The 13,898-nt window shown below is 37.7% G+C and overlaps 1 long non-coding RNA gene across 1 annotated transcript; it reads left to right on the forward strand.

Moving 5' to 3' along the window:
• Nucleotides 1–1,552: 1,552 nt before the first annotated feature.
• LOC125329764 lies at nt 1,553–13,506 on the forward strand. Its single transcript, XR_007205267.1, has 4 exons — nt 1,553–2,229; nt 4,868–5,297; nt 11,658–11,816; nt 12,367–13,506. It is a non-coding gene; the product is annotated as an uncharacterized LOC125329764 (long non-coding RNA).
• The last annotated feature ends 392 nt before the right edge of the window (nt 13,507–13,898 follow it).

Raw genomic sequence — 13,898 nt, forward strand, 5'->3', positions numbered from 1 at the left:
TGACATATTCAGAAAGTTCTTATGACCTTAATGACTTAATTTTTAGTTTTTTTAACATAAGATGTATGCCCCTAGTATGCACACATAACAAATACAATACACTTCTGTCTGTAAAAATCTGTAAAACGCAAGCAGAACTCTTGAAGATTTACAGACATTTGAGTCTCTATTTAAAAAGATCTTAATTCTTCTGTGCCTGTAACAGTGTGAAGACCATTTATGAGTGTGAAGTGTTCCTTTTATCATCCCTTTTCATAAACCCATAGGTTAATCTTCACTTTCAGGAATTTTTTCACTCACTGTTGACATATAATGTAACTTATATTCTGTTTCCACAGAAGACATTAACCTTGTATTTGAATTTGTGCTCAGAAGAACTCATAAAAACAGATTTGTGGGTAAATTTCCTCTTCCTTTCTAGGACTTCTGGTTTTATAAAATTCATTGGAACTACCATTTTTCTATGAAGCAGAATTATTAAAATAATGGCTCTCATACACCCCCCACCACCTGTTCCTACCAAGTGCTTGACAGTGTCAAAATTCATCAGGAGCATTAGCCATATTTTTAGGAAGTAATCTGGCATTGTGTGAAATTTCAACATTATGGTTCTACAGCTGATGAGTCCCATTTTGGGTGTCAGACCACATAGCTCAAAGCATTTTAATAATAACAATTATTGAGATGATCTGTCCTTCTTATTGCATGTCAGTAAGCAGCAGTGATGGTCATGAAAACTGAGTCCAAATGAATCCATGAGATAGTACTTAGTTTTCCAATCTATTTCAGCAGCTGATACTCTCTTCTAAGCAAAGCTGGAAGCTGTGAAGGATGAAGATACACCTTCATCAGCATAAGATACTTTTATGTGTTGTTTTTTTTTTTTTTTGTCTCGTTGTTTAGTGTCTAAAACCAGGATGCTGATAGGCTAAATTGTGTCATAGTAAGAAATACCACAATAGAGCAGGTATGATTTCCCACCCTCTTTTACTGAAGAAACAAATCTTTTCATTTGAACTTTAGGTGTACTCTGCGAGGACAAAGGCAGTAAGGGTTTAATCCTTATTATTCTTACAGATCAATTTTTGAGGGTTTTTTTGGAAGCGGCTACATGTAGCATCTAACTCCCTTTCATTAGACACGATGTAGTTAGTATGTCAGTTAGTTTAAATATCAAGTTGAAGAGAGCCTTAGGCTACTTCTTTGTCTTGTTAGTTTGCTCTTTTTTGCACGCTTCCTGAAAGGATATTCTAAAAAAATGTGTAAGTTACTTTAAGAAAATAAAAAAAGCTACTTGTTGATAAAACCTATTTGCTTTTTTAGAGAGAATCCAGCTAAAAGAGGTTATTAAATGCTTACACACACATAGACATTTATACATGAAGAAAAGAAAATGAATGTTTAGAGACCTTGTTCTTTGACTTCAAGGTACAGACTGACATGTTCGAAATATAAGCCTAGAGTTGGGGTTTCTGAAGCAATAATATACTCAAAATGATTGAGAACTGAACAGCAAATCTCAGAAAGTTGTAATCAGTTTTACAGGGTCTAACTGGAGGCCTGTCACTGGTGGTGTTCCCCAAGGTTCAATACTGGGTCCAGTACGGTTAAATGTACTCAGCAATGACTTAGATGAAGGGACAGAGGCCTCCTCAGCAAGTTTGCTGTAAACAAAAAGCTGGGCAGAGTGGTCAACACCCTAGAGGTCTGTGCAGTCCCTCAGAAGGACCTTGACAAGTTGGAGGGGTGGGAGGAGAAGAACCATTTGAAAATCAACAAAGGTGAGTGCAGGATCCTGCACCTGGGGAGGAACAACCCCAAGGACCAGGACACCTTGGGGACTGGTGTGCTGGGAAGCAGCTCTGTGGAGAAGAACCTGGGGGTCCTAGTGGGCAACAAGCTGTCCATGATCCAGCAGTGTGTCCTTGTGGCCAAGAGGGCCAAGAGTATCCTGGGGATATGAGGAAGAACATTGCCAACGGGTCAAGTGAGTTGATCCTGCCCCTCTACTCTGCCCCAGTGAGGTGCATCTGGAATGTTGTGTCCAGTTCTGGACTACTCAGGACACGAGAGACATGGAGCTCCTGAAGCAGGTCCAGCAGAGGGTGACAACGATGATTAGGACTGAAGTGTCTCTCTTACAAGGACGGACGGAGGTAGCTGGGACTGTTCAGCCTCAAGAAGAGACAACTGAGAGGGGACCTTATCAGTGCCTCTAAGTATCTGAAGGTAGGTGTCAGAAAATGGACCCAGCACCTCTGCTTGGTGGTGCTGGGCAACAGGACAAGATGCAATGGGCAGAAACTGATGCACAGGAAATTCCACCTGAGCATAGCAAGAATTTCTTTACTGTGCAGTGACCACTCATGGGAACAGATTTCCCAGAGAGGGTGTGGAGACCCCCTCACTGGAAATATTCAATAACTGTCTGGACACAATCCTGTGCTGTGTGCTCTGGGATGGCCCTGCCTGAGCAGGGAGGTGGGACCAGATTCACCTACTGCGGTCCCTTCCAACCCAGCCCATTCTGTGATTCTGTGATCCTATGATTTTTGCTAAGAGTATTTAAACCTCCAAAGTAAATTCAAGATTTTAAAGAAGGCATGTGCAAATATCCTCAAATTCTACCTTCAAAATAAAGTACACATTCTTTACATTGAACAAATAATTCTAGATTTACCCAACAAAGGCCTGAGGCTTTAGTCTCCAGGACCTTTATTTTTCCAAGATAAGCTATCACCCTTAAAGTATCAGTTGTGGCTTTGAAGGAATTATGTACTACAGATTTTTAAAATTAATTTAAGTATTTTAAATAGCAGCAATGCTTTAGCAAGGACTTTAAATAGGCATATGTAAAACATCATGCCAAGATACACTCCTCACAAAACTCTTCTCCAACACACCTTCTTTAGAACTTCCTTTGTTTTTATTTTCTGTTTGATCTATGAGGGGATAGTTTAGTAATAATTGCAACCTTTATCTATACACAAATGTCAGAAAATCTATATATCTTTTCTCACGAATTCTTCTAGTTGGTGATGGCAGCATTTAAATTAAAATTAAATATTGTCTCACGATAGAGACATTTATTGTCATCACTGATGATTATGAACTACCTGCCTAACAATCAGGAAATGACTCAATTTTGATGTTATCTATGCTTGTTAGAAACCTGAAAGAAATGCCTCTTCCTAATTGTATTTCAAGATCTGTATAGTATCACAAATAAAAGTTTCTCTCTTCTAGGTGCTAATGCTCAATGGGAAAATACCACGTAATTTTAAGAAAATCAGCTTTCTTTTTTCAGTTGTTGGAATTTTCTCTTTCAGAATGGTCTGCCATCACGTCAGCTTTAATTTGCATGTAGAAATAGATCATTTTACCTCATTATTTTTTGGCTAACTTGAAATGGAGTTTCAATCATCATATATAATGAGAGAGCTCTTAGTCACATTTCAGAATTAAGATATAAAATCCTTTCTTTCTCCAATGTTCTTTCTCATGTGTGCATGTACTGTCAGATTAGAAGTAATTCAAGATTAGTGAAACATGGTCAGCTTGATTAACAACCGACAATTAAATCATTCCCCTGTGGAAGACCTTAATACTTTTTAATTCTTGCTATTGGGTTGTATAGATCTAGTACCTATTACCCAGGCTGTCATCAGGGACAAAGGGAATAGCGTTAGCTGTATTTTGTCACACTCCAGCAGAGCATGCTGGGACACCATGGGCAGGGTATTGTAAAAGCCTATGATTCTATCTGGAGAATCTTCTATACAAAGCATCAAAATAATAATATGTGGTTATCTATAACACTGGAAATTCCATGCTACAAAGCTAAATTTCTTCTCAAATAGCAGATTTTTACTTTGCCTGAAAGCAAACTGCAGAGACTTACTGACATGTGTGTGCTTTACCCAATTATTTAAAACTGAACTCTGATGTGAATCTTTTGTGCAACATAAACTAACTAAGGTAAGAGTGCAAGTGTCAACTGGTGTGGAGAAATACACAATATAAAAACTAATATTGAAAAAACTAAAGTAAGCATTGCACATATGACTACATATGATACAACAGTAATAAATTGTTTAGAGCCCAGAACAAAAACTTCAAGAGGAAGTCTAAACTTGTGTATTTCCTGTCTAAGGCTTGCTTTCATTGCAAATGTTGGTGGGAATTCAATCTTAAAAGCTTGTCTTTTGCTATTTGATATTGTGTGAGTGAGCCACTGTTTTAAAATTGTCACTGCCTTTTGAATAAAACCAGAATCAAGAACTGAAATATTTAAATGTATTCTATATTTTCTAACTTGTGCAGTTACAGTTCAAAGCCTGCTAGATTTGAGACATAGTGATGAAAGTCTCTGTTGCATGCAGCACGGCCATCACTGTGGCAGCACGGCAAACTTTTCCTGTCTGATCTGTCAACCTCTGGAAGGCATGATGCTCAGCAGCTGATAAAGTACTTTATGCTGAAACCAAAATTATGGGTTCTAATGAACCTCAGAAATGCTGCTGTCTTTGAAATGTGACTCCCTGTCCAGTGAGAATTGGGCTGTTTTCACAGTATTGAACAGCCACTGGATGATAATGACCTTCAATAGCTACAGCTTGGGGCTAGATTTGAGTTTGATACTAAGAGGTGAAAAGCTTTCAAACTCAGTACCAGTCCCTTGAGCTATTTAGTCCTTCCAATGACTTATATCTTGGTAAACATAAATCCCCTCTGTCCTCATCATGCTTGTTGCTCTGCAGCAGGTTTTCTACAGGCTTTGTATCATTTCTTACTATAGATTTTCTGTAGATTTGAATCCTATTCACATCATCTGATGTATGCTCTTGAAATGATTTTTTGTTTCAAGGTCCAGCAACATCAATTAACTGTGGCTCTGCTGGGTTTTGGGGCCTCGGTGAAAAGAATTTGGGCAGGTGCACATCTCGTTGTCCTTTTCCTTGGTGCAATTCGAAGCTCAATGGTGTGGTGCGTATTTCTCAGGAATCTCATGGGTTGAAGTCAAATCAACTTTGTTGCCAATGTTGTGGGTAAAAGTACATCTTTAAGGAAATATGTGAATGAGAGAAATAAAGAAAGATAATTTCTCAATTTTACTAACAACTCTGATTTTCTCTTTACCGTAGATAAAACAATCTGCCCAGGATTCTTCTTTCCTCCTCATCATTTCTGTTTTCCTCTTGATTGAGTAGGTCAGTAATGTAAACTGATAAACTGCTCAGAAACATGATGTGGACATGAGGACTTTCATCAAGCTTATCATTTCAGAATGGCCTCAGGTGAAAAACATGTATACCTACATGCTTGTACATGTTTGCTTTATACTGAATATTTGTTAAATATTTTCATGATGGCTATAAAACAATATGGTACATACTGTAGTCCTGCATTTTGGGGAAGATACTGTGACACAGGGAATTCACACTAAAAGCTACAGCTCTAAAGCATTTTTAAAGTAATGTTCTTCTTGGCTTGGTCTTGTTCAAGAATTGAAGTGGAGGTTTTTACATTTGGAAGATGTTTTCCTGAATGCTAATTTTGTGGGACCTCAAAAGTAAAGTCATTTTTGAGTCCTTCTCTATTTAACTACTCACTGTGTTTGTTCTTCACTTTAACAAAGATGCAAGAGCTAATGGATGCTTATTATCCTTTCCTTACCTGGAATAGCACCCACATGTGTAGGTTTTTTTCCCTTAAACATTTCCTTCAAAAATTTCTTTCAGTTGTGTTTTTCTTTTTTTTTTTGAAACCATTGGCTGATTATTAATGTATTTAGACCATGCCTTGTCTCTGCACACTTACTCACTCAGGATAGTGTCCTCTTACAAATAGATTAATTCAAATCCATTCAAATATAGCTTGGCTTGGAATACATATTTACAATGTACTTGATTGTAAAGACCCTAGTAGACTGCAAGCTTTATCAAGCTAAGAATATAAAACATAAAACCTTGTGTGCCTTTGTTGTTGTACTTTAATTCTGTTAATCGCCCTAGGTAAAGATTAGCTGCTGTTGTCAATTTAATTCAGCTTCAAACAAAGCAACAAGGTCACTTCTTTTTTTTTCTTTTTTTTTTTCTTTTTTTTTTAAAGCAAACAGGATTGAGTTGTCATGTAGTTCTAATAGGCAGCACAGGGAATCATTAGTCGACCTCAGCTCCCTGACTGATGGGCATTTCACTTCAGTCATCTGACTGAGCACTAGTGGCCCAGTACTATTGACACCGTGTCAGAGCTGAGAGAAGATGCCTTAATCGGCTCAGACACTCTCTGCATTGATTTGACAAGTTGCTGTAATGACCTTCTTGTTTTTCTGAAGGATTACTGTTTACCCAGGGAGGTGCTGCTGAACGCATGTGCTACATTGTCATGGAAACTATTATTGTTGCATCTTGATCCCATTAATGCTCTGGTGTGTGACACTGATATGAGACACTGAATATTTCAATGAAGTACATTCCACCTCAATAATATTAATCACTGGTGATTCATTAGACTTGCAAAATTTACAGGTAGATCTGTGTAGCTTGGCCAGCAGCAACAGAAGGGCTGTGGCTGCTTAGGACACTTTCCTGCCTTGATTTGATATTTTATGGCCCAGGTAGCTTCTTTACTTTGAAGGAAGAAAGTGCCATTGTTTATTTTGTTTGTTTTCTTTTCTAATTTTTGCTCTTTGACTTAGGTAGCTTGCCAGTAATTTAGGATGATTCTGGTTGAAGAAAGAAATAAGAAAACCAAGAAAGGAAAAAAAAAAAACAACCTCATACTTGAGACATATATATCCATAAGGAAAAACAGTATTTTGGAGAGAAGAGGATTAGGTGATATATGGAACATTTTCTTCATCATGTTGAAAGTGTAGCAGCCTGTAACTAATATTTTTTCCGTCTTTCCTTGTAGCTTTAGGGTAATGGCAAGTGGAAGACATATCTCACAGCTCACGATCCTAAATTCTCACTTGTTCAGTACAAGCATATTTTTCTCAGCCATTTCCTTCTTGTGTTTGGTATATTGAGTGTGTGATCTTTACTGTCTGTAGAAATTAGTTTCTTAGTACACCACATTTGGTTTAAACAAGCATGGTTCCAGCAGTGATTTAGGCAAAAAAGAGTGAAAAAGAGCCACTGATATGAAGGAAATAATTCTAACCGGTTAGAAGACATGATAGCTGTTTCCTTGGAAAAGGTAGTAGAGCAGGCTCTCTTGCAGGATAGGTCTAATGATTAAGCTGCAACAGAAGTGGTTATTCTGACAAATTTGAGCAATTTCCTGCACATTGATTTTTGATGAGAAGAAAGGAAAATCTTCAAAATTTTTTTACATGAAGAATCATCTTTCGTACACAGCTTAGTAATTGGGAAATATTGTTTAAAAACATGTCAATACAAGCTGAGCACTTATCTAGGGGCCATGGGCAGCAAATTAAAGAATGGTGCTATAGAAGTAGCACTTCTAAAAAGGGGGTTTTATTTGAAAATTAAGAATTATTTCAGTTCTACTCTTCACTCCTCATCTTAAGTGTTGCAAGGCTACCCAGGCCTAGGATGTACTGTATCATAAGAAATCTGACTGAAGGAGATGTTGAAATCGGTGCTTAGCTGCAGTAACCTACCATTTCTCTCCATTCCATCCAATACACAATCATCCAATCATCAGCTAATAGTTTAGGTTATTGACAGAAATGTCTTATTGACTTCCTTGTTTAACCTAATAAATAATGAAATGCCTTTCACAGTATTTGAGGAAGTACTGAGTAATATTTCCTACACGTTGCAGTCAGTTTTTATCTGGTCACAGAGTCATTAATATTTCTGCTTTGATTCTAAGTTATCTGAGGTATTGTCAGAGTATCTTAGCACTTCATTCACAGTACAGGCTACTGAATGCTCTTTGTGGCATTTGTCTTTGAGAAGATGTGCAAAAATCACAGACTTTGAAAGGTTTATATCTCAGAACACAAACTAGGAAAGTTTTCCAGTAACATCATCTAGAACAAAAAATGCAGCCATCCAAGGTTTTTCCCACTGATTAACTATTTCACATGCTGTACTATGGTCAAAGATGATTATGGTTATGATTACCTTTCCCTTTCAATGGAGAGGAATAAACACTTCACAAATACAGAATGTCCCAAACTCTTTTGAGAAGAGGTATTATTGAGAGGCAGAATACGTGCTTCTGTATTTGCATGTATAGTCATTTCCTGTTGGCTCCTGGGATGATTCCTAACAGGGGAAATGTTCACTTCATGTTAAGAAAATTTTTTGGTTTAGAATATGCTCTTTGCTTGATTCAGACTGTTTATATAAAGAATTCTGGGTTAGAAAGTATTTGTCACGTACACCTTCTGGGCTTTTCTTTTTTGAAATTTGCTTGGAACTTCCTAGTCCTCTGTTGTGACAATGAAAATTCTGGATAGCAGTAGTTTAACGTTACTGAGCAAAGGCAGCAAGTAAGCTCTGGAATTAGTCAGGGTCTGACATGGTAAGGAAGCAATGCCTTCACTTTTTGACTTTCAAAGGTGCAGAGCAGAGCTATACTTGGTTCTATTACATAGAAGAAACCATCTGATTGAGATTAAAAAAAAAAATGGTTCCTTCATGTTCTGCATTCAGCCCAATACACAGGCATGTTACATAGAAGAAAAAATAGAGCCAGGAATTCTCCTTTCCTGATCCAAACAAACCTGCCATTCTCTTATGCTGTAGATGCTTTCTCGCTTAGTAAAAAAACCCTTAGGTTGCCATCATTAAATAACCAGGCATAAATAAATATAATTAGTAGTATTCCTAATTTTAAAAATTTTTAGGTGTTAATCTTTTTAGGTGTTAATCTTATGCATTTAGAAATGTATTAATGTGTGAGCTACATACATATTTCATGTATTAAATAAAATGTGTTTCTATACAAAGAAATAAGACAGGAAAAGATTAGAATATGTACTATGTGTAAGTAGAAGTATTTGAAGTTGGAGTAATATGTGGCACTCAGTTAAATAAATATTAAAATTCCAGAAACCAGAAAACATTCACTGTAAAACTGCTAGTAGACAGTATGTTTTCTGCTATATCCGTATTACATTACCTGCAATTCAAATTGAAGACTGAGTGAAGGTGGGATTATTGTATTTGTTTGAATTGAAATGTATTTCAAAGTGAAAGCTCAGCATATTGCAAAAATACCTATATGGCATCAGAATGTTGATTTAGCCAAGAGGGATACAGCTTGCAGCCAAAGTGCCCCTTAATGGCACTGAAATTTTTAAGATGTAATCAGCTTTTTTTTTTCAATACCTAGCTTTGAATGAGACCCTTTAGGATAAAATAGAATATTTAGGCCTAATTTTATTTTTTTTTATTGTTGATCTACTAAAAGTTGCCTTTCTCTTGTTCAAGAATTGAAGTGGAGGTTTTTACATATGGAAGATGTTTTCCTGAATGCTAATTTTGTGGGACCTCAAAAGTAAAGTAATTTTTGAGTCCTTCTCTATTTAACTACTCACTGTGTTTGTTCTTCACTTTAACAAAGATGCAAGAGCTAATGGATGCTTATTAATCTTTTTGATGAAGTATTTTCACAATTTCTGTTCCAGTGCTAAGCATTCCGTATCATCCTAGAAGACTCCTTCCTAATCAAATCAAGTCCTTAGGTTTTACAAGCCAAAAGGGAAAACCTTTCAGGGACATTTTTTCCCCAGAATGTTGGTATTTGTCCTTTTGAGAAAATCTTTATCCTTTTCAAAGATTCCTCTTTATTCTGCTTGGTTTTTTGTTCTTCTATGAATAATACACAGAGCTCTTGGTGACTTATGCAAAATAGTTTTACTTAGAAACAAATTTTAAATTCCAGATCTGAAAATAAATGAAACTACATCCTCTATTCTTAAAGCCTGCGTCAACATTTTCCTGGTTAGCTTACACGGCAATCCTCATAAGAGCTTGACATTCAGAAGAGTGAGAAAAAGGGACATCTTTCCCATATAAACCAGCCAGTAGAGCTATGTAACAGGCTGGCCCTAGGACTAGTTGGCATGGTTCTGCTCTAGTATATTAAAGGACTTCATCATGATCTAAACCCAGTTTAACAAACTAATCACTAAGTATCTTGCTTTACTCATTAAGCCTCTTCTTGGACAGCTAGTTAATACTCATACTTTGAATATTGTGTGCAGTTTTGGTCACCACAATATAAGAAAGATATTAAGCTATTAGAGTTCGAAAGAGAGTAATGAAGATGCTGAAGGTCCTTGAGGTGAAGCCATACAAGGAGTGGCTCAGGTCGCTTGGTCTGTTCAGCCTGGAGAAGAGGAGACTGAGGGGAGACCTCACTGTGGTCTTCAACATCCTCACAAGGGAAAGCTGCTGGGCAGGCACTGATCTCTCCTCTCTGGTGACCAGTGACAGGACTTGAGAAAACATCCTGAAGCTGAGTCAGGGGAGGTTTAGGTTGGATATGGTTCTTCACCCAGAGGATGGTTGGGCACTGGAACAGGCTCCCCTGGGAAGTGGTCACAGCACCAAACCTGACAGAGCTCAAGATGCATTTGGACAACACTCTGGGGCACATGGTGTGACTCTTGGGGATGGTGCTGTGCAGGGCCAGGAGTTGGACTCAATGATCCTTATGGGTCCCTTCCAACTCAGCATAGTGTGAGATTCTGTGATTTGGTTGAATAGAATATGAGGATATGAACCCATCTGCTGCAATTTTAAAGCCAGTAGTTGCATGACTGGTGGAAAGATTATGTCTGGCAACTAAGGACTAACTTTTTAGAACTCCATACTTCACAAATTATTTACTAAAGCTACCAACTGAAACTTTGTGAAGAACCTGCTGAAAAGAGGCAAGCTCTGGTAAAACAGCAAGACAAAGTGTCCATCAAGCTTCCTTATTCAATTGTGATATTTCTGTCCTTCACACAATCTTGCTGTTACTACAGTTTAAAATGATAGAAAAAAAAAAAAACTGTTGAAGCATTGATATTATTAGGTACAAAGTGTGAATTTTAAGGTTAGGCCAACAAAAAGATAACGTGACACTACACGCAAAGTAAGACTAACTGCAAGTAGACCAGCTGCTGCCTTGAATCTGAATGAGTCTGGAAGAAGATGAGATGATTTTTCCTACAATCAAGCTGGAAACTTGTCTTCACTGAACATGAATTGAAAGTCTTACACACTCACACACACACACATACACACAAGTTCAAAAAGTGTGTTAAAAAAGTCAATTTTTTTTTTGACATGAGTCAGCTCTTGTATTGATTACGTATTTTGCTTTCCACAGCTCAGCTTGCCATATCTCAGCTCTACCTTAGAACAGTCTTAGGCAACTCTTGTTATGCCATGTATTCATGGGGCTGTTCCATCTCTGCAGGGATCATTTTAAAGCATGATCAGGCATAAATGTGCCAGTTTTTGTGCCATTATAAAAATGGTGAGAATGAAAAATGGCCACTAGATACTAATATGAGACATATTAGACCATATCTGCAGTCAGACTGTTGGAGATTGGGTTTATGCAATTAAAACCAGCTTGGACAAAGAATCTGTAAAATAATGAATAAGTTATGGGCAACTTATTGTAATTTCAGTCGTTATTTGAGATAATTATTTTTTTTGCAATATGTGGTTTCACAGGGCCAGAATATTCAACACAGGAAAGACAAAGAGGTTTCGCAAAATAAATCCCTCTTGTGGTATGCCCAGACTTGCATTAACTGGAATGAGTAGTTCCAATTTGAACAACTGCTTGATGCTGGCCAACTGCTCGATGCTGCTGTAACATTTTTTTTTCAGGTGAGACTTCAACAGTCACAGTATTTGCTGTCTTTCCTGGCAGGAATATACTTGCTTGCTGAAACCAGTACAAACACATTTTCAATCAGAATTTCCAACTGCTGGTCTGGTAGTGTGGTGGTGCAGCTTGCTGCAGCTACTCTTTGTCCTGAGGACAACTCAGACAACTAACTCTGGTGGTCAGCAACCCAAGTTTAGCATGTAACTTTCAGTCATGGCGAGAACCCATGATTCCCTTTTTTTGCCTTTTGCATGTTTTCCCCTGATTAGTTAATATTTTGTCTTCTTGTTTTATGTATGAAGCTATGTATATTCATTTTCCTTCTTTAATATGTATTAGTTCTAGAAAGTTCTTTGCTCCTCGATGCCCCCATTGGATCCTTCCCTGAGTCCATCCTATGTGTTGTTCCCATTGGTTCCCTTCCTGTCAATCCCACCTGCTTGTCTCTATCCCATTGGCTGAGATCCCTTTCCCCACCTATTCTGTACCCAGTATAAGATCCCTGGACCCTCCCGCCAATTGGCCTCTTCATCCCTGTCTTTTCACCAGAATAAACCTGTGTGGAACACATATGGAGATTCCCCTCTCTTTACTTCTTTGCCTTCGCCTGCGTGCCTGCTTAACAGCGACAGGAAGATCCAGCCCCTTTTGGATGAGGAGCTCTACCCCATTTTCATTGTGTGTTGGGCACTGAGTGCCGCCTTCCAGACGGGTTTCAGTGTTGACCTCCGGGCTTCTTTGTGTCGGCACGCAAGGGGTAAAACCCCCTTCTGCCAGCTCCCAGTGGCTGGAAACCCCTCCATGGTAGCATTAAAAGTTTCTTTAAACCAAGATTAAAAATTTTAGTAGTATTTCACCATATATGAGATAGAAAGATATGGCAGCTCTGTCTCCTGCATAAAGTATCTTATTTAATTGGTTTTGAATTTTCTTTTATGATGTTTCCTTTTGTTTCTCTTAGTAGGGCACTAAATATTCTCAAATTGAAATCTGATCATTTTTCATTTTGCTGTTTGCAGTTTTGTTGGTTTTCAAGTATCCTGTAGCTATCCAGCTTTTCCAAACTGAATAACTATGACATTTTCCCAGTTTTCAATAGATGTATGTTCCATCATGCTTCTCTCTATTTCCATTTTGTGGATCTCTTCAATTCTGTTCTATTGTACTTCTGATGAGGGAAAAACATAGGAATACTTCATATGAGGGCATCCTATTGTGCAGCACAAAGAAGCCTCAGCTCTTCCAAATATTTTTATAGGCTGTTATTATTTTGTATTAATTGTGCTTCATTTAGTAGTCACAGAAAATAAGACTTTCTCAAAGAAATTTTGGTTGACGTCAATTGGGAAAGTATAAATCTGTTAGCAGTTAGGTGAAGATCCTGGAGAGTAAGAATATGAGCAATTATTCCTCTGAATTTTTCATTGAAAATGTAACTTTTCTAGCATAACTAAGTATAGTTGGACAGTGAGTTGGGTTTTTTGGTTGGCTGGCTTTTTAAGGAAAGGATATATACCTAATTTACTGTTTGTGGGTCAACCTGATCTGCCATAATTAACATTGCAGTGGAAAATCATTTTAGGCAACCATAGGGAATGGATCTAGTTCTCCCTGTGCCATTTGGAATCATACATTATCATTGCATAATTATTCACAGCAATAAAAAAATCATTACTATATAAAACTTTATTTTTGCCTCTTTACTCTTTTTTGTTCTCCAAGTTTTTTGATTCTTACAGTATACTTTATATTTTCATTTAGTTACATTTTCGCCTTATGCAGAGGGACAGCACAAGCTGTTCTTTACTCGTAAAAACTTATGTAGGACTTAGCGTCCAGCATGTGGGCTGAAGTTCAGCTCATACTTATATGGCACTGCCCCTGAAGTTACTTTTCATTTGTTATTGGGGGAGCCCACTGTTGTTTTTTTATTCAGCAGGACACCGTATGAACTCTTTAGTCTTTTCCCGCATTTGAGTGCTTAAACCTAAGTTGATGACCGTACCAACAGGTGTCCCCAAACTGGTGTATTGGGTTGACCCTGAGTTGATGGACAGGCTTTAAGACCAATTACGCTTCTC

The sequence above is a fragment of the Corvus hawaiiensis genome, chromosome 8, assembly GCF_020740725.1.
Source record: "Corvus hawaiiensis isolate bCorHaw1 chromosome 8, bCorHaw1.pri.cur, whole genome shotgun sequence".
Classification (NCBI taxonomy): Eukaryota; Metazoa; Chordata; class Aves; order Passeriformes; family Corvidae; genus Corvus; species Corvus hawaiiensis.